General features: G+C 41.5%; 1 protein-coding gene across 7 annotated transcripts in view; it reads right to left on the minus strand.

Moving 5' to 3' along the window:
- ZNF469 (zinc finger protein 469) overlaps positions 1–25,087 on the minus strand; it is a 463,146-nt gene that overhangs the window by 325,964 nt on the left and 112,095 nt on the right. For all 7 annotated transcript variants that reach the window (XR_011315266.1, XR_011315263.1, XR_011315267.1 and 4 more), the window contains exon 2: positions 20,115–20,168. The gene's annotated coding sequence lies outside the window, so the exon portion shown is untranslated. The remainder of the gene's footprint in view (positions 1–20,114; positions 20,169–25,087) is intronic.

Genomic DNA, 25,087 nt, shown 5'->3' on the forward strand with positions numbered 1-25,087 from the left:
CTGACTTCAAGCTCATTGATGTCCACTTTCAGTCTTCTTACCTCCGCCTGGAGCTGATTTTTCCTCGGTTTGGAGGAACTTGCAGCTTTGTTGCTTGTGCAGCGCAGCTCCTCCCGGAGTCTCATCAGTCTCTTGCTAGCATCTTCATACTCACGGAGGTGGCTCATGACCCGGGAGGCATAGGTGGTCACAGACTCCTGGGGACCCTGCAGCGCCCAACCCTCCTCGGTGAGGTCGGCCTCACCTCCGTGAGCACTCAGCTTTCCTCCAGAAGGGCCGCCATCTTGCATACTAGCAGGCTTCTCCTCCATGGAAGCCTTGCGGCTTCTCTGGGTCTCTGCAGACCTGGGGGGAGTAGGAGCCACATTGCTGCGACTCCTGGTGGAGCGTCTCACCCCCGAATCCTCTGATGTGCAGGCTGGTTGCTGGTTCCTTCTGCCCCCCGCCAGCCTGGTCCGGGAAGCAGAAGCCTGGGACTTGGCTCCCTCACTCATCCCAAAAACCCACTCCCTCCCTGGGTAAGAGAGAGAGCAGGTCCCCAGGTGGAGAGATGGTGGTTCTCTGGAGCTCAGGAGCACACTGCAGGTTCAGCAGCGACCGCACCCACAATTAGCACAATGAGCAGCAGCTGAGCAGAGCTGCACCCACTATCCTGCTGGTGCAGTCACTGTGTACATACATTACATTACTGATCCTTAGGGCCCCTTCACATTAAGCGACGCTGCAGCGATACCGACAACGATCCGGATCGCTGCAGCGTCGCTGTTTGGTCGCTGGAGAGCTGTCACACAGACCGCTCTCCAGCGACCAACGATGCCGGTAACCAGGGTAAACATCGGGTAACTAAGCGCAGGGCCGCGCTTAGTAACCCGATGTTTACCCTGGTTACCATGCTAAAAGTAAAAAAAAACAAACACTAGATACTTACCTACCGCTGTCTGTCGTCCAGCGCTGTGCTCTGCACTCCTCCTGTACTGGCTGTGAGCCGGAAAGCAGAGCGGTGACGTCACCGCTCTGCTTTCCGGCTCACAGCCAGTACAGGAGGAGTGCAGAGCACAGCGCTGGACGACAGACAGCGGTAGGTAAGTATCTAGTGTTTGTTTTTTTTTACTTTTAGCATGGTAACCAGGGTAAACATCGGGTTACTAAGCACGGCCCTGCGCTTAGTTACCCGATGTTTACCCTGGTTACCAGTGAAGACATCGCTGGATCGGTGTCACACACGCCGATCCAGCGATGTCTCCAGGGAGTCCAGCGACGAAATAAAGTTCTGGACTTTATTCAGCGACCAACGATCTCCCAGCAGGGGCCTGATCGTTGGTCGCTGTCACACATAACGATTTCATTAACGATATCGTTGCTACGTCACAAATAGCAACGATATCGTTAACAATATCGTTATGTGTGAAGGTACCTTTAGTTACATCCAGTATTATACCCCAGAGCTGCACTCACTATTCTGCTGGTGCAGTCACTGTGAACATACATTACATTACTGATCCTTAGTTACATCCAGTATTATACCCCAGAGCTGCACTCACTATTCTGCTGGTGCAGTCACTGTGTACATACATTACTGATCCTGAGTTACATCCTGTATTATACTCCAGAGCTGCACTCACTATTCTGCTGGTGTAGTCACTGTGTACATACATTACTGATCCTGAGTTACATCCTGTATTATACTCCAGAGCTGCACTCACTATTCTGCTGGTGTAGTCACTGTGTACATACATTACTGATCCTGAGTTACATCCTGTATTATACTCCAGAGCTGCACTCACTATTCTGCTGGTGCAGTCACTGTGTACATACATTACATTACTAATCCTGAGTTACATCCTGTATTATACCCCAGAGCTGCACTCACTATTCTGCTGGTGCAGTCACTGTGTACATACATTACATTACTGATCCTGAGTTACATCCTGTATTATACTCCAGAGCTGCACTCACTATTCTGCTGGTGCAGTCACTGTGTACATACATTACATTACTGATCCTGAGTTACATCCTGTATTATACTCCAGAGCTGCACTCACTATTCTGCTGGTGTAGTCACTGTGTACATACATTACTGATCCTGAGTTACATCCTGTATTATACTCCAGAGCTGCACTCACTATTCTGCTGGTGCAGTCACTGTGTACATACATTACATTACTGATCCTGAGTTACATCCTGTATTATACCCCAGAGCTGCACTCACTATTCTGCTGGTGCAGTCACTGTGTACATACATTACATTACTGATCCTGAGTTACATCCTGTATTATACTCCAGAGCTGCACTCACTATTCTGCTGGTGCAGTCACTGTGTACATACATTACATTACTGATCCTGAGTTACATCCTGTATTATACTCCAGAGCTGCACTCACTATTCTGCTGGTGCAGTCACTGTGTACATACATTACAATACTGATTTTGTACTAACCCTACATCCCAGCCTGCCTTATACCTGCCTATAGCTGCTTTGAAATGTTTGTCCGTCTTCAGAGCTGAATGTTCCTGCCATCCCTGTAGGTTCAGTGTCCTGCCTCGTTGTTCTGATTTGCATTCTGTATTTTTCCTTCTCACTGTATATTGATTTGATTAAAGCAAATGAAATGCTCTTCTTCATATAATGGGATTTTGGCACGCTCATGCTGTACAGATTATGCCTGTTGATGACAATTTACATGATGAATAGGTGAATCGTGATCTATAATATCGGTTGTAACTTTGGATTAATACAAGATAGGTAATATATTTTCCAGGTTCTAAAGAGGTTCATAAAGGAGGACACCGTGTTGAGGTGTAAATCACAGTTCTGTGGACCCAGACTGTACCTCAGGTCTCAAATGTTTTTTTTTTTTGTCAGATTCTCTGTGAATGCGCAAGAGATAAAATAACTCTGCCATGTGACTCATGCCTTAATGCAATGTTCTGTGGATAAAAGAGAGTTACAGTAGTGTACAGGTAAAACCTGCTGCCTAGTTGGATGTATATACTTCCATAACGTAATGCTTCAATAAAGAACACGTTCACACAGCAACAACGGGGTGAGTGCCGCAGACTTTTTTGTTCTTGGATATTTACTGAGCTATATGCTTTTCTGCTAGAGCACCTGATACCCATAAGCTGTATGGGACGATTTGTTCAGTGAGTTCTATATAAGTCCTGAGGAGTACACACCTATAAAACTCTAGTGCCGTCCATTTCTTGCTTTCTTTATGCGGATACAATTTGCCAAAGAACACATCAACTGACCTAAAGAGAAATGGAGAAACAGTTTGTGGGCCGATGAAAGCAAAATTGTACACTCTGAAGACAGTGAAGCATGGTGGTGAAGCATCATGACATGGGCAGGTTTCTCTTATTATAGTGCCGGACCTATGTGCCTTATACCAGGGATCACTGACCAGTTTGCATATATTAAAATACTTGAAGAGGTCATGTTGCCTCACGCTGAAGAGGTTATGCCCTTGAAATGGGCGTTTCCACAAGATAAGGACCCTAAACAGACCAGTAAGGTAACGTTCACACTAGCGTTATGCTAGTTTGCGTCGGGCGACGCAGCGGCGACGCATGCGTCATGCGCCCCTATATTTATCATGGGGGACGCATGCGTTTTTTGTTGTTGCGTTGTGCGACGCATGCGTCTTTTTTGCCGCTAGCGTCGGACCAAGAAAACGCAACAAGTTGCATTTTTCTTGCGTCCAAATTTCGGCAAAAACCGACGCATGCGTCGCAAAACGCAGCGTTTTTGCGTGTGGTTTGCTGCGTTTTTGCGTGCGTTGTGCGTTGCGTCGCCGACGCAGTGGCACACAACGCTAGTGTGGATGTACCCTAAGCAAGCAAAATCTTTGGTTGCAGTCCAGCTAAATTGAGTTTATGGAGCCCAATCCCTGGACCTTAATCCGATAGAACATTAGTGGGGCGACATAAAAAATGCTGTTTGAGCCAAAAAAATGCCAAAAAATTGTGGGATGTTGCATGCTGCTGCGGTGCAGTATGGTAAAACCTCCACCAGAGGGAGCTTGAGAGGGAAGTGAGACTGCGTACACAGAGAAGCACCACAGAGCAGCAGCACAGGCACCACCAAGTGGCGAGAGAGTGGTCAGACAAGCAGAGTCAAAAAACAGAGGTTGAAATATTAAAGGGTTCAGAAGTACACGTGGTCAGGAACAAGCCAGGAGGTTCAGCAACAGTCAGGAGCGGATAAGACAAGTCAGAAGGCAGAAGCAAGTCCTAATACAAGCCAAGTCAGAAACCAGAGAATGAAACCGACAAACAGGGAAACGCTGGGAAAAGGACAGACAGAGGGAGTTAACAGAAATGGGCAAGTCAGGACAAATCAAGGGCTACCAGAGTTAGGTTCACACGCCGAAGGCAGAACTATAGGTGACACTGCCAGCAGGATGCATAGGAGCTAAATAGCAAACCTGAACCCAGAATGAGGCAGAGCAAAGCTAACCCTTGACATGATCCACCCGGAAAAATAGCAGACAGGATTAAACCCTGAAAGGATCATGACAGGATGTAGTCAAAGCATCGTTGGCTAGAATAACAGGTGACCAGGGCAGAAGTTGGTGACTTTATGCAACATAGATGTGAAGCCGTTCTAAAAAAGTGTGAGTGTACAACTAAATATTAGGGCAGTGATTCACAGGAATGCTAAATCCACAAAATATACATATTGTGAGCCTGTAAAGACAAATGTGGACACTGCTATTTATTAGAACAGCCCTTTGTTCCTTTTTTGTTATTTTCTGTAAAGTAGATAAAATTACATACATTTGTCTTCATGTTTTGGATTAGAAAACCGTGTGCAACGTTCCCATTGCAGGAAATAAAAACTAGGATGAAGATGCTGTGATGAACTCGTGTTTCTGGACACTACTGTAAATAACTGGAATTTCAGGGTCTAATGGCCCCTTGTTTTTTTTTTAGTGTTCATCCGCTAACCACACAGGGATTTTCTTGATGATGCCATTGACCTTATACCAGTCCCATTGGGCATAAAGGGAAACGTGAGCCCAATCATTTAAGCAGGTGGCTAGGCGTGCCATGTCCTTTACAGTCATCTGCCATTCCTTCCCACAGCTGCTAGGAAGGAAAACCGTGGATAACTATGTAAGGAAATGTGTTCAGGGTTTTTATTCTCCTTAACTATAGAAAATTTTTTGCAGTTTATTTAAATGTGGGACGTAGTAAACCGTACTCCATTCATGTATTTACACCCTGCTGATCAAGACTGATCCTAAGGGAGGTCATCAGTGTTTTAGTCCTGGATAACCCCTTTCATTCTTTATAAGATGCCCAGGATCTCCAGTGATAGGAAATTCTGATTTACATGGTAAGACAAACTCACACAGAAGTGAATAAGTAAATAGTTTGCCTTTAGGTCAGTAAAGTGACATTGGGCCCAGAGTAGGGGTCTGAAAGATATTAATTACTAATGTAATAAAAGTGGACCCTGTAACACGAGCCGTGACCTCTTCACTAAGCGCCCGGCAATTAGTCTGCATGTAATAAAATGTTTTTCTACATTCTTCTCTAACTGACAGTGAATTAAAGTGCTCAGACTTCTAGGAGGTCACCTTTAAGTTAATGTACTCTTGGCTTTATAGGTAGTATTTTTTTCTGGCAGTTATGATGCTGGATTGTAAAAGAACCCTACTAAGTCATTCTGTTGGCATCCCGAGCGTTTTATTGACTATCCCTACGATAAAGAGAAGTAATGTGCTCAGAGAGCTGTACAACAAAGGGGAAACTCGGTACAAACATAAGGGAAACCACACCAGCCACAAGTAATATCCCAGCACAGTACAGGGAAGAGGTTGAGTATGTGCTCTGTAGAGGCCACTCCGACTACTGGGACCCCCCATCGATCAAAAGGTATTCCCTGTTCTATAGATAGCGGATAACTTACTGTTCTCGGAATATAGGGCTTCCATACAGATTCAATACATTATTACGACTGGCTGGAATCCATAAGTCACATCACAACCACATAGACACATACAGCATAAACATCTCCCTATAATAGTGCCATAAAAATCTTAAAAAGAAGCTTAGTTTGGTGTTGAACAAAAATCTAAGGTAAAGACGGACAGGTGTATTCTAGAAGAACCGGATCATAGTTTTACGAAAACAGAAGGAAAGTGTAGACAACAGTAGAAACCAAGCAACATTTCCTATGGTTATAGTATTAGTGCGAATATTATATTTCCATTTCTCTTTTTCTGGAGGATTGTTGGGTGCCTAGTAGTGATGATCGAGTCTACTCGTTGCTCGGGTTTTCCCCAGCGCGCTCGGGTGTCCTCCGAGTATTTATGACTGCTCGGAGATTTAGTTTTCATCCCAGCAGCTGAATGATTTACAGCTGCTAGCCTGCTTGATTACATGTGGGGATTCCCTAGCAACCAGGCAACCCCCACATGTACTCAGCCTGGCTACTAGCTGTAAATTGCCCTAGTATTGCCCTTACATTTACATGTCCCCTACATAGATGTGATGTCGTTTTGAGGAAAGGCATAGCAGTCAATATCAGCCCAGTTTATGGCCGGTATTTGATGTCAGTAATACTCAGATATTATGATGTCTCTGCTCATTTTCATCCTTTTTGCTGAAGAGAGCGTTGTGAATTACGAGTGTTTTTTACTCCAGAACTGATTGTTTACAGCCTAATGTTACTGTCAGAAGGCAAAATCATGACAGGAAATTGTGAACCCCCAACCCTTAAAAAGCAAAGATGAAAAGTATTTAACTAAACCACAGGATGCTTTTATACTGCTGGAAAAATAATATAGACGAGGTTAAGAAAGCTCCAAAGCGAATAGTAAAAATAACCCACTGTGGAGCGTACAAGCTACCAAAAAACGCATCTCTGGTTAACCCCTTAAGTCATGGGGGTGCACTCAGTCATCCAGCTTCCCTGTGTGGCATGCTGCCCTTTTCCCTGTCCACTGCATTTCTGAACCGGTCCATTTTTCACTATTTTTTGTTAATATCATTCTTGGATGGTTTGTGTCATTGTTACATGTCCATATTTATGATCAGTGTTTTATTTGTTGCAGTGAATACCTAAATGATTGCTCCTGTACTTCACCTTTAGGGTCTGTTATACATTGCTAAAGTAGAGGAAGCAGCCACCTTGTCTGTGACCCAACACCTCAACGTTAGACAAGTCAGAGGCCTTCAAACACGTGTTACAATAGGCTCTAAAAAATTAGATTGTTTAGTTTTTTTCTTAATTTAATGATGGCTATACATCACCACAATGAAAAAATAAATAAAAATACTCTTCTGTTAACATATCATCTAAATTTATGTGGCTCTATTCCCCTTGATGATAATCCAAAAATATAACCCGCAAGGTTAAGAAAAACGTCATAGGGAAACAATGTAATTTATCAATAACGCTTAGTATAAGGCCAAAAGTCTGTAAGACTTGTGAACACCACATCTCAAATGTGTTTCCAAAACTCATGAAGTTGGTCCCTTATCTGTCCAATAACAGTGCCAATGTAATAAAAAGTCCTACAGTAATCCTTTGTTATTTTCTTCACACAGGTGATTAGAAACTTCCTATCTGCAGACATTTTGAGTTGTTGAGGTGACATCCTATCTCTGCAGTTCTTACTGATCTCATTGCTGGTCCTCCACAGCCACCCACACAGACACTGATCTTCACCTGCTTCTGTTCCTTATCTAATCTCACAACCTCTCCCTCCCCCCTATCTCACCATCATCTACTCACCCGCTCCCCATGTCCAGCCACTACCACATCCTCTCAGAAACCTTGCACACCTAGACATTCACAGACTCTCACAGTCTCTTCTACCCCTGCCCTCCATATCACCACCCGAGCTGCCGCCTCACCACCACCAGTGCTGCCGCCTCACCACCACCAGAGCTGCTGCACCCCCGACCTTCTGTCTCTTCCCCATTATCCCGTAGAATGTAAGTCTGCAAGGACAGGGTCCTCTCCCCTCTGTACCACGCTGTCATTGTAAATTTGTTTACTGTAAACGATATCTATAACTCTGTACGTAACCCCTTTCTCATGTACAGCACCATGGAATTAATGGTGCTATATAAATAATAATAATAATAATTATGCTTTCATTTCTCATTTATTGAGATAGTTAAATGCTGGATTTTATGCACTAGTTGGGACTAAAATTGTCCAATCAAATAGCAAGAAAAGGGCCTTCATCTACTTTTGCTGTTGGTATTCTTAAACCAAACCTTTCCCGATTATCGAACAATGTAAGTAGATCGCCAATCACCGAATGAACGAATAAAATTATTTTTAAGCTTGCGCAAAAATAATCATTCTCAGCAGTGCATCGTTTCGACAAGTGTTGAAATGACAGAATGAAATGAAAGAACGATCGTGTAAATGATTTTTCAGTGTGCTTAGCAGCCTATAAAACGACGGTTAATCAGCTTTCATGTAGCCAATGGGGTGGTCATTTACGGTCAAGTAAATAAATAGCACGACAGACCTCAGCATTATATATCCTCATATATCAAATATGAACCACAAACTATACGCTGAGCCCGAAATGGGGGACTGTGACAAGACTAGTCACTATATGACATAACTGAGCAACATTGGTCCACGGGGACCAAGAACAAACGACCAAACAGTCAATATATAAATATAAATGTAGAAAATCTTTATTCAATTTAAAACAAAGAACATGAAACAACAAAGAAACAAGTGGGAGGAAGTACCGCATGGTGTGCACATCTACCTCACCGATGCATAAAACACCACAGGCGCACGGTACCAGGGAGGGAGGACATCTGCATAAATGGTAAATTAGTTGTAACAAGGAAGCTAAAAATATCCGCAGCCACAGGTGTTTTAAGATGGCGCCGCCGGCTTCTTTTGGGTTTTGCGCATACGCATTCTTACATCGGTGTTGCTGGGCGCTTTCCTGGTGGCGTGTCCGCCGCCTGGCGCCGCAGGGCCCTGCGGTGGCCGGGCGGACGGCACAACACAGGGGGGCTTCCTGGTAACCGATTTATGTGATCATCACTATTTACCTGCCGGACCTTTCTGGCGCCTTTTGTAACAGTGGAGATGGTTTAGTTTTGTTGCTACGGCTACCGGAATTCACTTCCGGTTTTACCGCGGTCACTTCCGGGTCGGTATAGCACATAAAATCTTTGCCTGGCATTCTCACACCAAGCCCCCTGAAGAAGGTGTGTTGCCGAAACGCGCGTCGGGGAGGGCGTACGGTCCCAGGGAGGAGTGCTCCGCTTCTTATATTCGAGGTAAGCGCCGCGCCATGGCCATTATTAATATACTGCATGTACTGTGGTGCTGCTTTCTGTAGCGGAGTTTCATTGTATGCACCAATTTGGGCTTAATTATGTATGAATAGGTGATCTCTGTCTACCCTTAAGCATTGCTTTGCAGTGTTACTTATGTTGGGCCCCTGTGGCTGCGGATATTTTTAGCTTCCTTGTTACAACTAATTTACCATTTATGCGGATGTCCTCCCTCCCTGGTACCGTGCGCCTGTGGTGTTTTATGCATCGGTGAGGTAGATGTGCACACCATGCGGTACTTCCTCCCACTTGTTTGTTTGTTGTTTCATGTTCTTTGTTTTAAATTGAATAAAGATTTTCTACATTTATATTTATATATTGACTGTTTGGTCGTTTGTTCTTGGTCCCCGTGAACCAATGTTGCTCATTTACGGTCAAGTGTATGGTCAGTGTAAATGTTGTCTCACGTGAGTTGGCCAAATGAGTTTGGGACCTTGAGAGATTTTTACATTATGTGCACATGATTATTAGTCATTTTCAAAAGAAGCATGAGAATGACGGGAAGCAAACTCCCCAATAATTGAACTAGTAAACGGACTGACCATTAAGTTAACCATCCTTTTTATTCAGACGATTATGTAATAGATTTCCTTTCCATTTATTGGAAAGATTCTGGTCACAACGTTCATTCCCTTTTAGCTTCAGTTATATTCCTGATCCCTTTACAATTTGCAGTGAACCCTTGTGAAATAAATAGAGTCCAATCCTATGACATTCCCTGTAAAATATTCCATTTTCCACAGTCTCACTGCTATGTTTCCAGACCATTAAGTTGACACCAGGAACTGCCTCTGTCGAGTGAAATGTTTGACTCATCGGATAATGCATCAGTGACTGTAGCCAAAGCAGCGATACACAAAGCGAATGTGTCCGGCACGCTTTGCGAGGAAACAGTGTTTGTAGGATAGACCGCAGCTCCTGGACGTCCTGACACTTATTAAATGTCTCTACATTGAGGCAGCGCGGCGACAGCCTGTGGGTGTCACATAGGGAACAAACACTGAATCCAAGGCAGCTGCATGGGCCGCATTTTGCACAAGTTCTTTGGCAGGAACAAAGCAGCATTAGACGGTTTCTGAAGGTGCTCCTCGGTCTCATGAACAGCTCATATAATGGGTGTGCATTAGTGTTATTTATCCACAAACATTTCTTCAGAATTTTTTCTCCACTACCTCCTCAAAAGTGTCAAGATGGCAGCCAACAGCCGAGCTTGCCTTCTTGATAAGCTTATTAGCATCAGACACCCGCACACTACCTCCCCAGCATATGATTGCAAAACACGATGGCACTTGTCACTACGGTCTGGCAGAACATTTCTAACATTTTGCTGCACACTTTACACTACCTTAGTTTTCGTAGGAAGCACCGTTTGTTTTTCCTCTACCCACTCTGAATCGCACCTCCAGTCAAGTTCACTGTCCAATATTTGTAACTCTTGACCTGCTCCACTTCTTGACCAGCATTAGTGACAGGTGATCCTTCCATCTTTCTCTTGCTTTAGTTCACCACCTGCTCATTAGTTTTCTTAATGTTTAGTTGTAAATAGTTAGCATGGTGGCAATCAACAAAATCCAACACAACCTCTCTATATTCCTCATCGACCCCTCCCTAATACATCCGACTACGAAAGAGTCATCCGAGAATTTTTTAAGGTGGCAAAAATCAGATTTGTATTGAAAATCCGCTGTATACATTGTGAATCGAAAAAGCGAAAGCACCATTCCCTGAGGAATGTCTGTCCGACACAACTGCTCCCATCTGTACAAGCTGTGGCCTGTCTGACAGGTAGTCTGGTATCCAATTTCTCATCCCCTCCTCCATTTTCATACAAGTCCATCTTTTTGCGAAGTAAAAGTGGCCATAAGTTATTGATCGCACTGGAGAAGTCAAAGAACATTGTGTGTACATTGGTTCCATCATTATCCAAAAATGAATGTACTGTATGTAACAGACATAACAGCATTGTCCTTTCCTAATCTATTCCAGTAGCAAACTGTCTTCACCCTGGACTCAAGTAAACAAGAACTACGGTAATCTTCCCAAGGGATTAGGGTTTAGGGATGCAAGAAAAATAGTCTTGGGGACCGGAACCTGACAGGAAGCCTTCCATAACACTGGTGTCCCCTGTGATTATAGACTCCAGTTCAATAGGTACTGAGAGACAGTACACCGCTGTGTACACACTTTAAGAATATGTGGACTGAGTCCATCTGGCCCTGATGCTTTACCTTTGTCTAGTTTCCTATACGGTGAAATCACAAGTCTTAATATTGTGGGAGTGCAAACTCTTTATCCCCTTCACGTCACAGCTAATTTCCATTTTTGTTTTTCCCTTTTTTCCTCCCCTTCTTCTCAGAGCCATAAGGCTGGAGTTTACGCTAGCATAGCGGTCCGATGTTGATCCAGAAAACTAAGATACAGTGCCTTGTGAAAGTATTCGGCTCCCTGGAACTTTTCAACCTTTTCCCACATATCATGCTTCAAACATAAAGATATCAAATGTAAATTTTTGGTGAAGAATCAACAACAATTGGAACACAATTGTTAAGTTGAACGAAATTTATTGCTTATTTTAAATTTTTGTGGAAAATCAAAAACTGAAAAGTGGGGCGTGCAATATTATTCGGCCCCTGTAACTTAATACTTTGTTGCGCCCCTTTTGCTGCAATTACAAGTCTCTTTGGGTCTGTCTCTATCAGTTTTGTACAGCGAGAGACTGAAATTCTTGCCCATTCTTCCTTGGCAAACAGCTCGAGCTCAGTGAGGTTTGATGGAGATCGTTTGTGAACAGCAGTTTTTAGCTCTTTCGACAGATTCTCGATTGGATTGAGGTCTGGACTGTGACTTGGCCATTCTAACACCTGGATTAGTTTATTTGTGAACCATTCCATTGTAGATTTTGCTCTATGTTTGAGATCATTGTCTTGTTGGAAGACAAATCTCCGTCCCAGTCTCAGGTCTTTTGCAGACTCCAACAGGTTTTCTTGAAGAATGGTCCTGTATTTGGCTCCATCCATCTTCCGATCAATTTTATCCATCTTCCCTGTCCCTGCTGAAGAAAAGCAGGCCCAAACCATGATGCTGCCACCACCATGTTTGACAGTGGGGATGGTGTGTTCAGGGTATTGAGCTGTGTTTCCTTTACGCCAAACATAGCGTTTGGCATTGTTGCCAAAAAGTTTGATTTTGGTTTCATCTGACCAGAACACTTTCTTCCACATGTTTGGTGTGTCTCCCAGGTGGCTTGTTGCAAACTTTAAACAACACTTTTTATGGATATCTTTGAGAAATGGCTTTCTTCTTGCCACTCTTCCATAAAGGCCAGATTCGTGCAGTGTACGACTGATTGTTGTCCTATGGACAGACTGTCCCACCTCAGCTATAGATCTCTGCAGTTCATCCAGAGTGATCATGGGCCTCTTGGCTGCATCTCTGATCAGTCTTCTCCTTGTTTGAGATGAAAGTTTAGAGGGACGGCCGGGTCTTGGTAGATTTGCAGTGGTATGATACTCCTTACATTTCAATATGATCGTTTGCACAGTGCTCCTTGGGATGTTTAAAGTTTTGGAAATCATTTTGTATCCAAATCCAGCTTCAAACTTCTCCACAACAGTATCACGGACCTGCCTGTTGTTTTCCTTGGTCTTCATGATGCTTTCTGTGCTTCACACAGAACCCTGAGACTATCACAGAGCATGTGCATTTATACGGAGACTTGACTACACAGAGGTGAATTATATTTATCATCATTAGGCATTTAGGACAACACTGGATCATTCAGAGATCCACAATGAACTTCTGGAGTGAGTTTGCTGCACTGAAAGTAAAGGGGCCGAATAATATTGCACGCCCCACTTTTCAGTTTTTGAATTTCCACAAAAATTTTAAATAACCAATAAATTTCATTCAACTTCACAATTGTGTTCCACTTGTTGTTGATTCTTCACCAAAAATTTACATTTGGTATCTTTATGTGTGAAGCATGATATGTGGGAAAATACTTTCGCAAGGCACTGTAAGTGGCATGCTAGTTCTCACCTACCATAGTATGACAGGCATATGCAATCCGTATGAAATGCGTTTTTAAGATCAACTTTTACGTACTGTAATTCTCTGTCATTTAAAGCTAGTTTGCAAACTAATAAATCAATCTTATAAATAAATAGGATAGATGTCCTGTAGATATTTAATGACACAAGCCCCCTACATATAATAAATTAGCACCCTTTAGTGCCTTTCATGTGACATTAAAGGGTGTTTAGCCTTATTTTCCCTATTAAATAAATAATTAAAAATATTGTGGAATAATTCCTTTTTTTAATATCCAGCTAAGGGAAAGCAAACAGCTGTGAGCTGGTGTTATTCTGGGAAGGAGCCAATATCCATGGAGGTTCCCAGACTATTAATAACAGCTCACAGATGTCTGCTTAGCCTTTATTGGTTATTAATAAAGGAGGACCCTCAATAAGATGACTTGGAAGTCCCCCCTTTTTTAGTGGTTTTATTAGTTTGAGAAGGGGCCAATATCTATAGCCCCTTCCCAGCCTATTAATGTCAGCAAGCTTATGATTGCTTGGCCAATGCTGGTTATTAAAAATAGGGAGGGACCCCACTTCCATTTTTTTTGGGGGGGTCCTTCCTCTTTAAAAACCAGAAAAGGCTATGCAGACATCTGTAAGCTGTTATTAATAAGCTGGGTAGTTCCATGGATATTGGCCCCTTTTTAGAGTAATAACACCTGCTCACATCTGTCTGCTTTCCTTCAGCTGGTTATTAAAAACAAAGTGGACTCAATGCCATTTTTTTATTTACATAGGAGCAGTATTATAGTAGTTATATTCTTGTACATAGAGGGCAGTATTAGGGTATGTGTCCACGTTCAGGATTGCATCAGGATTTGGTCAGGATTTTATGTCAGTATTTGTGGCCAAAACCAGGAGTGGGTGATAAATGCAGAACTGGTGCATATGTTTCTATTATACTTTTCCTCTAATTGTTCCACTCCTGGTTTTGGCTTACAAATACTGACATAAAATCCTGACCAAATCCTGATGCAATCCTGAACGTGGACAGATACCCTTATAGTAGTTATATTCTTGTACATAGGGGCAGTAATATAGTAGTTATATTCTTGTACATAGGGAGCAGTATTATAGTAGTTATATTCTTGTACATAGGGAGCAGTATTATAGTAGTTATATTCTTGTACATAGGGAGCAGTATTATAGTAGTTATATTCTTGTACATAGGGAGCAGTACTATAGTAGTTCTATTCTTGTACATAGGAGCAGTATTATAGTAGTTATAGTCTTGTACATAGGAGCAGTATTATAGTAGTTATATTCATGTACATAGGGGCAGTATTATAGTAGTTATATTTTTGTAAATAGGAGCAGTATTATAGTAGTTATAGTCTTGTACATAGTAGCAGTTTTAAAGTAGTTATATTCTTGTACATAGGGGCAGTATTATAGTAGTTATATTCTTGTACATAGGGGCAGTATTATTGTAGTTATATTCTTGTACATAGGGGCAGTATTATAGTAGTTATATTCTTGTACATAGGAAGCAGTATTATAGTAGTTATATTCTTGTACATTGTAGCAGTTTTAAAGCAGTTATATTCTTGTACATAGGAGCAGTATTATAGTAGTTATATTGTATATAGGGGCAGTATTATAGTAGTTATATTCTTGTACATAGGAGCAGTATTATAGTAGTTATATTCTTGTACATAGGGGCAGTATTATAGTAGTTATATTCTTGTACATAGGGGCAGTATTATTGTAGTTATATTCTTGTACATAGGAGCAGTATTATAGTAGTTATATTCTTGTACATAGGGGCAGTATTATAGTAGTTATATTCTTGTACATAGGAGGCAGTATTACAGTAGTTATATTCTTGTACATAGGAGCAGTATTATAGTAGTTATATTCTTGTACATAGGGGCAGTATTATAGTAGTTATATTCTGGTACATAGGAGCAGTATTATAGTAGTTATATTCCTGTACATAGGGGGCAGTATTATAGTAGTTATATTCTGGTACATAGGGGCAGTATTATAGTAGTTATATTCTTGTACATAGGAGCAGTATTATAGTAGTTATATTGTTGTACATAGGGGCAGTATTATAGTAGTTATATTCTTGTACATAGGGAGCAGTATTATAGTATTTATATTCTTGTATATAGGAGCAGTATTATAGTAGTTATATTCTTGTACATAAGAGCAGTATTATGGCAGTTATATTCTTGTACATAGGAGCAGTATTATAGTAGTTATATTCTTTTACATAGGGACAGTATTATAGTAGTTATATTCTTGTACATAGGAGCAGTATTATAGTAGTTATATTGTTGTACATAGGGGCAGTATTATAGTAGTTATATTCTTGTACATAGGGGGCAGTATTATAGTAGTTATATTCTTGTACATAGAGGGCAGTATTAGGGTATGTGTCCACGTTCAGGATTGCATCAGGATTTGGTCAGGATTTTATGTCAGTATTTGTGGCCAAAACCAGGAGTGGGTGATAAATGCAGAACTGGTGCATATGTTTCTATTATACTTTTCCTCTAATTGTTCCACTCCTGGTTTTGGCTTACAAATACTGACATAAAATCCTGACCAAATCCTGATGCAATCCTGAACGTGGACAGATACCCTTATAGTAGTTATATTCTTGTACATAGGGGCAGTAATATAGTAGTTATATTCTTGTACATAGGGAGCAGTATTATAGTAGTTATATTCTTGTACATAGGGAGCAGTATTATAGTAGTTATATTCTTGTACATAGGGAGCAGTATTATAGTAGTTATATTCTTGTACATAGGGAGCAGTACTATAGTAGTTCTATTCTTGTACATAGGAGCAGTATTATAGTAGTTATAGTCTTGTACATAGGAGCAGTATTATAGTAGTTATATTCATGTACATAGGGGCAGTATTATAGTAGTTATATTTTTGTAAATAGGAGCAGTATTATAGTAGTTATAGTCTTGTACATAGTAGCAGTTTTAAAGTAGTTATATTCTTGTACATAGGGGCAGTATTATAGTAGTTATATTCTTGTACATAGGGGCAGTATTATTGTAGTTATATTCTTGTACATAGGGGCAGTATTATAGTAGTTATATTCTTGTACATAGGAAGCAGTATTATAGTAGTTATATTCTTGTACATTGTAGCAGTTTTAAAGCAGTTATATTCTTGTACATAGGAGCAGTATTATAGTAGTTATATTGTATATAGGGGCAGTATTATAGTAGTTATATTCTTGTACATAGGAGCAGTATTATAGTAGTTATATTCTTGTACATAGGGGCAGTATTATAGTAGTTATATTCTTGTACATAGGGGCAGTATTATTGTAGTTATATTCTTGTACATAGGAGCAGTATTATAGTAGTTATATTCTTGTACATAGGGGCAGTATTATAGTAGTTATATTCTTGTACATAGGAGGCAGTATTACAGTAGTTATATTCTTGTACATAGGAGCAGTATTATAGTAGTTATATTCTTGTACATAGGGGCAGTATTATAGTAGTTATATTCTGGTACATAGGAGCAGTATTATAGTAGTTATATTCCTGTACATAGGGGGCAGTATTATAGTAGTTATATTCTGGTACATAGGGGCAGTATTATAGTAGTTATATTCTTGTACATAGGAGCAGTATTATAGTAGTTATATTCTTGTACATAGGAGGCAGTATTATAGTAGTTATATTCTTGTACATAGGGAGCAGTATTATAGTAGTTATATTCTTGTACATAGGGGGCAGTATTATAGTAGTTATATTCTTGTACATAGGAGCAGTATTATAGTAGTTATATTCTTGTACATAGGAGCAGTATTATAGTAGTTATATTCTTGTACATAGGAGGCAGTATTATAGTAGTTATATTCTTGTACATAGGGGGCAGTATTATAGTAGTTATATTCTTGTACATAGGAGCAGTATTATAGTAGTTATATTCTTGTACATAGGGGCAGTATTATAGTAGTTATATTCTTGTACATAGGAGCAGTATTATAGTAGTTATATTCTTGTACATAGGAGCAGTATTATAGTAGTTATATTCTTGTACATAGGGGGCAGTATTATAGTAGTTATATTCTTGTACATAGGGGGCAGTATTATAGTAGTTATATTCTTATATATAGGAGCAGTATTATAGTAGTTATATTCTTGTACATAGGGGCAGTATTATAGTAGTTATATTCCTGTACATAGGGGCAGTATTATAGTAGTTATATTCTTGTACATAGGGGACAGTATTATAGTAGTTATATTCTTGTACATAGGGGCAGTATTATAGTAGTTATATTCTTGTACATAGGAGCAGTGTTATAGTAGTTATATTCTTGTACATAGGAGCAGTATTATAGTAGTTATATTCTTGTACATAGGGGCAGTATTATAGTAGTTATATTCTTGTACATAGGGGCAGTATTATAGTAGTTATATTCCTGTACAGAGGGGCCGTATTATAGTAGTTATATTCTTATATATAGGGGCAGTATTATAGTGGTTATATTCATGTTTATAAGAAAGGTTTTAAATGTATGAAGAAAATAGGTAAATGAGGTTGAAAACTTTTTTCTGAATTACTTTATATGAGACACATTACTTAGAAGGGGGCGACATGCGGTAGAGGAGAAAGTTCCTCAGGAATTTGGGCTCTTATGGTAATTTAAAAGTAAAACAGTTAATTAGTGGAACGTTGTGTAAATGTCTTTACTGTGCGACAGAGGAAATATTACTTTATTAACGATGTTTATGTTCACTTCCACTGGTATTGTGCTTTACATTCTTTCATGCGGATGTCTGGGGAGATTTAATACTCTTTGTACAGGAATAATTTAACTTTCATCTACTGGAATAATGTCTTGCAATTGTTCTGCTCAGGAGTATCGTCCTGCAATTAATGTCTGTAAACTGTCTGTGTCTTTTTCCTCAATCATGTCAAGAGTTTTGTAATTGTGGAAACTTCAGTTCAGGAATAAATAACCATTAACTTGGAAATAATCTATCTTCACCATTAGTCCAATCAATTCTGAGCTTCAAAGGCTTATTTTGGACGTTGTAAGTCTGTATTAATATGTAGCAGTGGGTCTGCTTTCCAGACATGAGATCTGAATTCTGTCTTGTCCCACTGAAAAGAAGGAAAAACATCCATTTGTAGAGTTTGCCACGCCACGAAATCTGGGTCCAGAGACAATACCAGAGGAGGGGGAAATTCAGTGATATCATTTTCCGAGAAATGGCTGGCAATGGTCCTGCCAGGTTTTGAGACCACCCATGTTAGGGAGCTGCACTTCCAGTGTTAGAGGAGCTGTTCTGTATAAGCTTTTTGCATGGGGGTAAAATGAAGAAGATATGTATTTTTTTTGCCAGTGTCTGGTCCCCTCAGTGTTACCCTTGTCTAATGCATATACCTGATACCCTTTGTATAGGGGGCAGTATTTTAAATACTTTTTGTACTTTTGGGTTTTGTGAAAACATGGAACAGAATAAATACTGATCCTTTTTCTCCCCGACCTCCCAGTAATATGTCCTTGATGCTCCCCATTTAGCTAGAGTTTATCTTTGCCATCACAGTCTACTATCCCTTTTGATGGCGGCAACCATTCTGCCTTATGTGTAGTATATGGCTAAGGCCAGTGATTAGATACAGCGGTCACTTCGAACACAGTCTCTGATTCCTGTAGTCAAGGAAAGCAGAGGCCGATTATCGGGATGGGGCAGGAGGGTGAGGGGTTATTATGTTATTGTTTTGCATGTATTGATGCCCGTGTTCAGCCTTTAATGTCAGTAAACCCCACATTTCCAGTATCCTACTTCCCATTCAGAGGTCATGAACACTGGGATGAACTGGACATCTATATATATGAAGGGATCGATAGAAATAGCTGTATCTAACATTTATGCCCAGCTCTATATACAAGTGATTTTCACCATTTGTTCCTCATTTCTCCTCACTGTTGTGCATAGAGGTATTTGTCTGTACACATATTTGTTAAAATCAATAATATTTTCATCCAAAGAAAAAATGGCAATCTTTCTGAAAGGACAAAATCTGATAGCTATACTAGTTGTTAGTAAAGTGACAATATTCGCAGGACCCCGGTCCCGTGGCCTCATCAGTTTTTGATGGCTGCAGGATTGTAGTCTTGTGAACCACATTATACTTGCCGGAATTCCTGACTCCTCTTTTGATTAGCCAGCCTGGCACGACGTTATTGTTGCCAAGTTGGCTAATTGAAGGAGTCGCTGGGAAAGCCAGCAGGTAGGAAGAGGTTTGCAGTGCTCTGGTATAATGGAATATTGATGTGGTCGGCGGACCATGGTGGTGTGACTCGATCCACTAAACTCTACTAGTTACGCACCAAGTAGGGTACTCAACAATCGCCTCAAAGAGTTTGTTCCAATCCTGGCATATGAATATGTGACCTTACCAGTTCTGAGAACTGAGGAGTGCCAGTGCTGGCTTAGCGGGGTGTCTGACCCTTTTACTGTGATGCGCTCCGGCCCTTTATTCTCAGGATCGATGGGGTTTTTAGCCACGGAGGGTGCTGATCATAAATCCTAGCAGTATGTTTATAATTTAGGAAAAAAACTTTAATAATTCATGTGCCCGAAATGTTAACGTGACTGTAGAAATCTGTTATTTCCAACACGTTACAAGAGAAGAAAATAGAGAAACCCTTTCAAATCTGTTAAACAGTGTCAAGAAGCTAAGAATGAAGTCATGGTGGCTCCTTACCTGATAATGGATAGTCCAGGTCTGCAGGAGGAGCCGAGCCTTTAATGATGATGTCTATAACAAAAGGAAAAACTTGTTAAATTCAAGTGAGAAAACTTCTCGTCTCCCAGCAGAGTTTCTCGCCCTTAGTGAGGCTTATCACAGCTAAAAATAAATGTGGAGATTAGAGACAAGGAGCTGACGGCCCAGATCATTCCGTTTTTTTGGCTCTCAAACACGAAATAAACTGCTCGTAAAGTGATGTACAGTGCTGCGCCTTCAAAGGCAAACTCTGGAAAGTAAATATATCTGAACTCTCAGCCTTACTTTGTAATCCAACAGAGACCAAGGCCGTCCAACATATGTGAAGGCAGATTGACCTTAATTATGGGACTCTGTTGTATTGTGCTGAGAGACGCCCCATTTCATGACTCGCGGGTCATTATGATCAGATTAGTCCGCACATCAGACTTCAGAATAGTCTACGAAGTTGTTTCTCCATTGTTCTCTGATGCAAGGCTGATTGCAAAACTATTATCAAATCAGTAAATTGTTAGTAGTGAGTATCAGCAGTACTGTAAGATGGATGAATTTAGAAGAGAAACGGTCCTTGTAGCTTAATAGGTTTTGGTTCATCTCAGTAGGCAGATTTCTATTCCTTGCACTGCCCCATGACCGGCCTAATCGAATTTGTACAAACACATGTATTTCCATGCATTCTCTTCCCATTTATTGCTGGGCTCCTGTTGTGAATTCTGTTGTCGGGCTCCCTCCTGTGGTCATGAATGGTACTTCGGCTGGTTCTGTCCATGGACTTTCTCTGGTGGCTGTGGGTGTTTCTGAGTTTCCTTCCACAGGTGACGAGGTTAATTCGTTAGCTGGCTCCTCTATTTAACTCCACTTAGATCTTTGCTCCATGCCACCTGTCAATGTTCCAGTATTGGTCTAGTTCACTCCTGGATCGTTCTTGTGACCTGTCTTCCCAGCAGAAGCTAAGTGACTGCTTGTTTTTCTCTGGTTTGCTATTTTTCTGTCCAGCTTGCTATTTGGATTGTTTTCTTGCTCGCTGAAAGCTCTGGGACGCAGAGGGAGCGCCTCCGCACCGTGAGTCGGTGCGGAGGGTCTTTTTGCGCCCTCTGCGTGGTATTTTTGTAGGTTTTTGTGCTGACCGCAAAGCTACCTTTCCTATCCTCAGACTGTTCAGTAAGTCGGGCCTCACTTTGCTTAATCTATTTCATCTCTGTGTTTGTATTTTCATCTTTACTCACAGTCATTATATGTGGGGGGCTGCCTTTTCCTTTGGGGAATTTCTCTGAGGCAAGGTAGGCTTTATTTTTCTATCTTTAGGGCTAGCTAGTTCCTTAGGCTGTGCCGAGTTGCATAGGGAGCGTTAGGAGCAATCCACGGCTATTTCTAGTGTGGTTGATAGGATTAGGGATTGCGGTCAGCAGAGTTCCCACATCCCAGAGCTCGTCCTATATTATCAGTAACTATCAGGTCATTCCGTGTGCTCTTAACCTCCAGGTCCATTATTGTCCTGACCACCAGGTCATAACAGGCTCCATTGTAAGCTTGCGAGCAGGGCGCTCATTCCTAATGTAACTGTGTAATCTGTCCTACCTCGTATTGAATGTGAAAACCTACAAAAACGTCCTCAAGGCCAAAAGAGGACATACCCCCTAAGCCATAACGTCTAAACCAACAGAAATAAAGATGGGATGGATCGATGAATAGTGTATGAGTAGTAATAACATTCATAAACTCATAGTGCTACTATATACAAAATCCATACCAGATAGGGGTTTATTAGATAAATGCAAAACTACTTTATTTCAGAAAAAATATTATGTAAATATATAAATTCATGCAGACAAAGTGCGGGGTAAGACAAGAAATAACAGCTAAAGCTCAATGTGGATAGGTGGTAAAACACCACATTGGTAGAAAAAAACACACATATGTCCTGAAGCTACACCTTTATAATAGATGAAATGTGGATTACATCCGCGCTGCTGCGACAAATAATAGATCCAGATATACTTGTAAGATGTTCGGGTGGTTTATTCAACGCGTTTCGAAGCTCATGGCTTCTTCTTCAGGAAGTTTCCACACAAAGATATCCACACAAAGTTATCTTTGTGTGGAAACTTCCTGAAGAAGAAGCCATGAGCTTCGAAACGCGTTGAATAAACCACCCGAACATCTTACAAGTATATCTGGATCTATTATTTGTCGCAGCAGCGCGGATGTAATCCACATTTCATCTATTATAACGGTTCTGAGAGGTCGCAGCGCCGACCTGTGGATCTGCAGCAGCTGACAAACTACATGCTTGTACTGTGTACTACCAGGTGAGCAGTTCTCTCACAATTGATCAGAAACAATCCTGGGGATAAGACCCTATTTGCGCTTTTTTTGTCTCCTATCTTTCAATACTACTGAAGCTACACCTGCAGTGTATTACACAATAGAATAGTTGCTGCTATAATTGACATGCAGAGAGGGCCATATCGGGATAATAAATAAACTTAATGATCAGGGAATCCTCAGAGCATATAAGTCAATAGTAAATATAAGCATAACAAAGTCCCAAGTAGAAAGATAGTAATGGACCAAAAATGGACTTTTTGGAAGTGCATTTGAACAGCAAGGTTGATTGCTGTTGAGGGGAACTAGAAAAAAAAAAAAAAATCTATAAATCTTCAGCAGAGCGAGTGTGAGCGAGCTGAGTGTGTCCTGAGCGTAAGTGTGGACGGCGGTAAGTGTGACTTGTGATTCAGTGACTTTGGATTCAGGGAGTTTCCAGGGGAGGAATTGCTGTCTGATTTTTATTAATACTTTGTATTTATTTATTTATTTATTTTTAATTGAATTGTTCTGTCTGGTGCAATCCCCATTAGGAAATGTGCTCCACGATTGTTAATGCCATCCAGTGCACATCTTGCCACATGTATGCAGTCCTTGAGCAGCCGATCGAGGGTGCATACTGCTGTGCGAGATGTGAGCACGTTGTGCATTTGGAAACCCAGATTCTGACTCTAAATGTGCAGCTGGCAACACTGAGATCCATAGACAATATGGAGAGGAGTCTTCTGCTCACGGAGCAGACGCTCAATGGGACAGATGAGGGGGGTGATGGTGGGATGGAGCTGCAGAACAATGAAGTAGCAAGCTGGGTGACAGTTAGGAAGCGGGGTAGAGGGAAGAGTGCCAGGGAGGCTAGTCCTGATCTGGAACACCCCAATAAGTTTGCTAAGTTGGCAGATGAGGGGGGTGCCAGTACAGGGGTAGCACTGCTGCAGCCAGGCATGTCCTCTGAAAGCCGGAGGAGTGACTGCTCCAGTAAGGAGGGAAATAGGAGAGCAGGGCAGGCCAGACAGGTGCTGGTAGTGGGGGACTCAATTATTAGGGGAACAGATAGGGCAATCTGTCACAAAGACAGGGATCGTCGAACGGTGTGCTGCCTACCTGGCGCTCGAGTCCGACACATCGCTGATCGGGTGGACAGATTATTGGGAGGGGCTGGTGAGGACCCAGCGGTCATGGTGCACATTGGCACTAATGACAAAGTTAGAGGTAGGTGGAAGGTCCTTAAAGATGATTTCAGGGAATTAGGCTGCAAGCTGAAAGCAAGGACCTCCAACGTGGTATTTTCCGAAATACTGCCGGTACCACGTGCCACGCCAGAGAGGCAACGGGAGATTAGGGAGGTTAATAAGTGGCTCAAGAATTGGTGTAGGAAAGAGGGGTTTGGGTTCCTGCAGAACTGGGCCGACTTCTCAGTTGGCTACAGGCTCTACGCTAGGGACGGGCTGCACCTCAATGGGGAGGGTGCAGCTGTGCTGGGGGAGAGAATGGCTAGAAGGTTGGAGGAGTGTTTAAACTAGGAATTGGGGGGGAGGGTATTCATTTTATAGGAGGGGAAGATAGTGCAGACAGAGACCTGGGCACAAATAAGGAAGTTGGGGGTGGCGGTGGCATGGGGGTTGGGGTCAGAACAGTTAATAATTTAAGAAATAGAAGTACAGAGAGGAACATAAAGTGCATGTATACTAATGCCAGAAGCCTCGCCAACAAAATGGACGAATTAGAACTAATGTTGTTGGAGCATAATTATGACATGGTGGGGATATCTGAAACGTGGCTGGATGAGAGCCATGACTGGGCTGTTAACTTGCAGGGCTACAGCCTGTTCAGAAATGACCGTACAGATAAGCGAGGGGGAGGGGTGTGTCTATATGTAAAATCATCCTTAAAACCCATCCTGCGCGATAATATAGGTGAATTTAATGAAAATGTAGAATCCCTGTGGGTGGAGATAAGGGGAGGGGGAAAAAATAATAAATTACTGATAGGGGATTGTTATAAATCTCCAAAAATAATGGAAGCAATGGAGAATATCCTCGTAAAGCAAATAGATGAAGCTGCGACTCAAGGAGAAGTCATTATTATGGGGGACTTCAACTACCCTGAAATAGATTGGGGAATAGAAACCTGCAGTTCCAGCAAAGGTAATCAGTTTTTGACAATTATGAGAGACAATTACCTTTCACAACTGGTTCAGGACCCAACAAGAAGGGGGGCACTGCTAGACCTAATATTAACCAACAGGCCAGACCGCATATCAAATATAAGGGTTGGGGGTCACTTGGGAAATAGCGATCACAAAATAATGAGTTTTCAAGTATCCTTTAAAAAGATGTGTAGTAGAGGGGTTACAAGGACACTAAACTTCAGGAGGGCAAATTTCCAACGGATGAGAGAGGATCTTGGTGCAATTAACTGGGACGATATCCTGAGACACAAAAATACACAAAGAAAATGGGAGACGTTTATTAGCATCCTGGATAGGACCTGTGCACAGTATATACGATATGGGAATAAACATACTAGAAATAGGAGGAAACCAATATGGCTAAATAGAGCTGTAAGGGGCACAATAAGTGACAAAAAGAAAGCATTTAGAGAATTAAAGGAAGTAGGTAGTGAGGAGG

This window comes from Ranitomeya imitator, chromosome 9 (genome assembly GCF_032444005.1).
Source record: "Ranitomeya imitator isolate aRanImi1 chromosome 9, aRanImi1.pri, whole genome shotgun sequence".
NCBI classification, from domain to species: domain Eukaryota; kingdom Metazoa; phylum Chordata; class Amphibia; order Anura; family Dendrobatidae; genus Ranitomeya; species Ranitomeya imitator.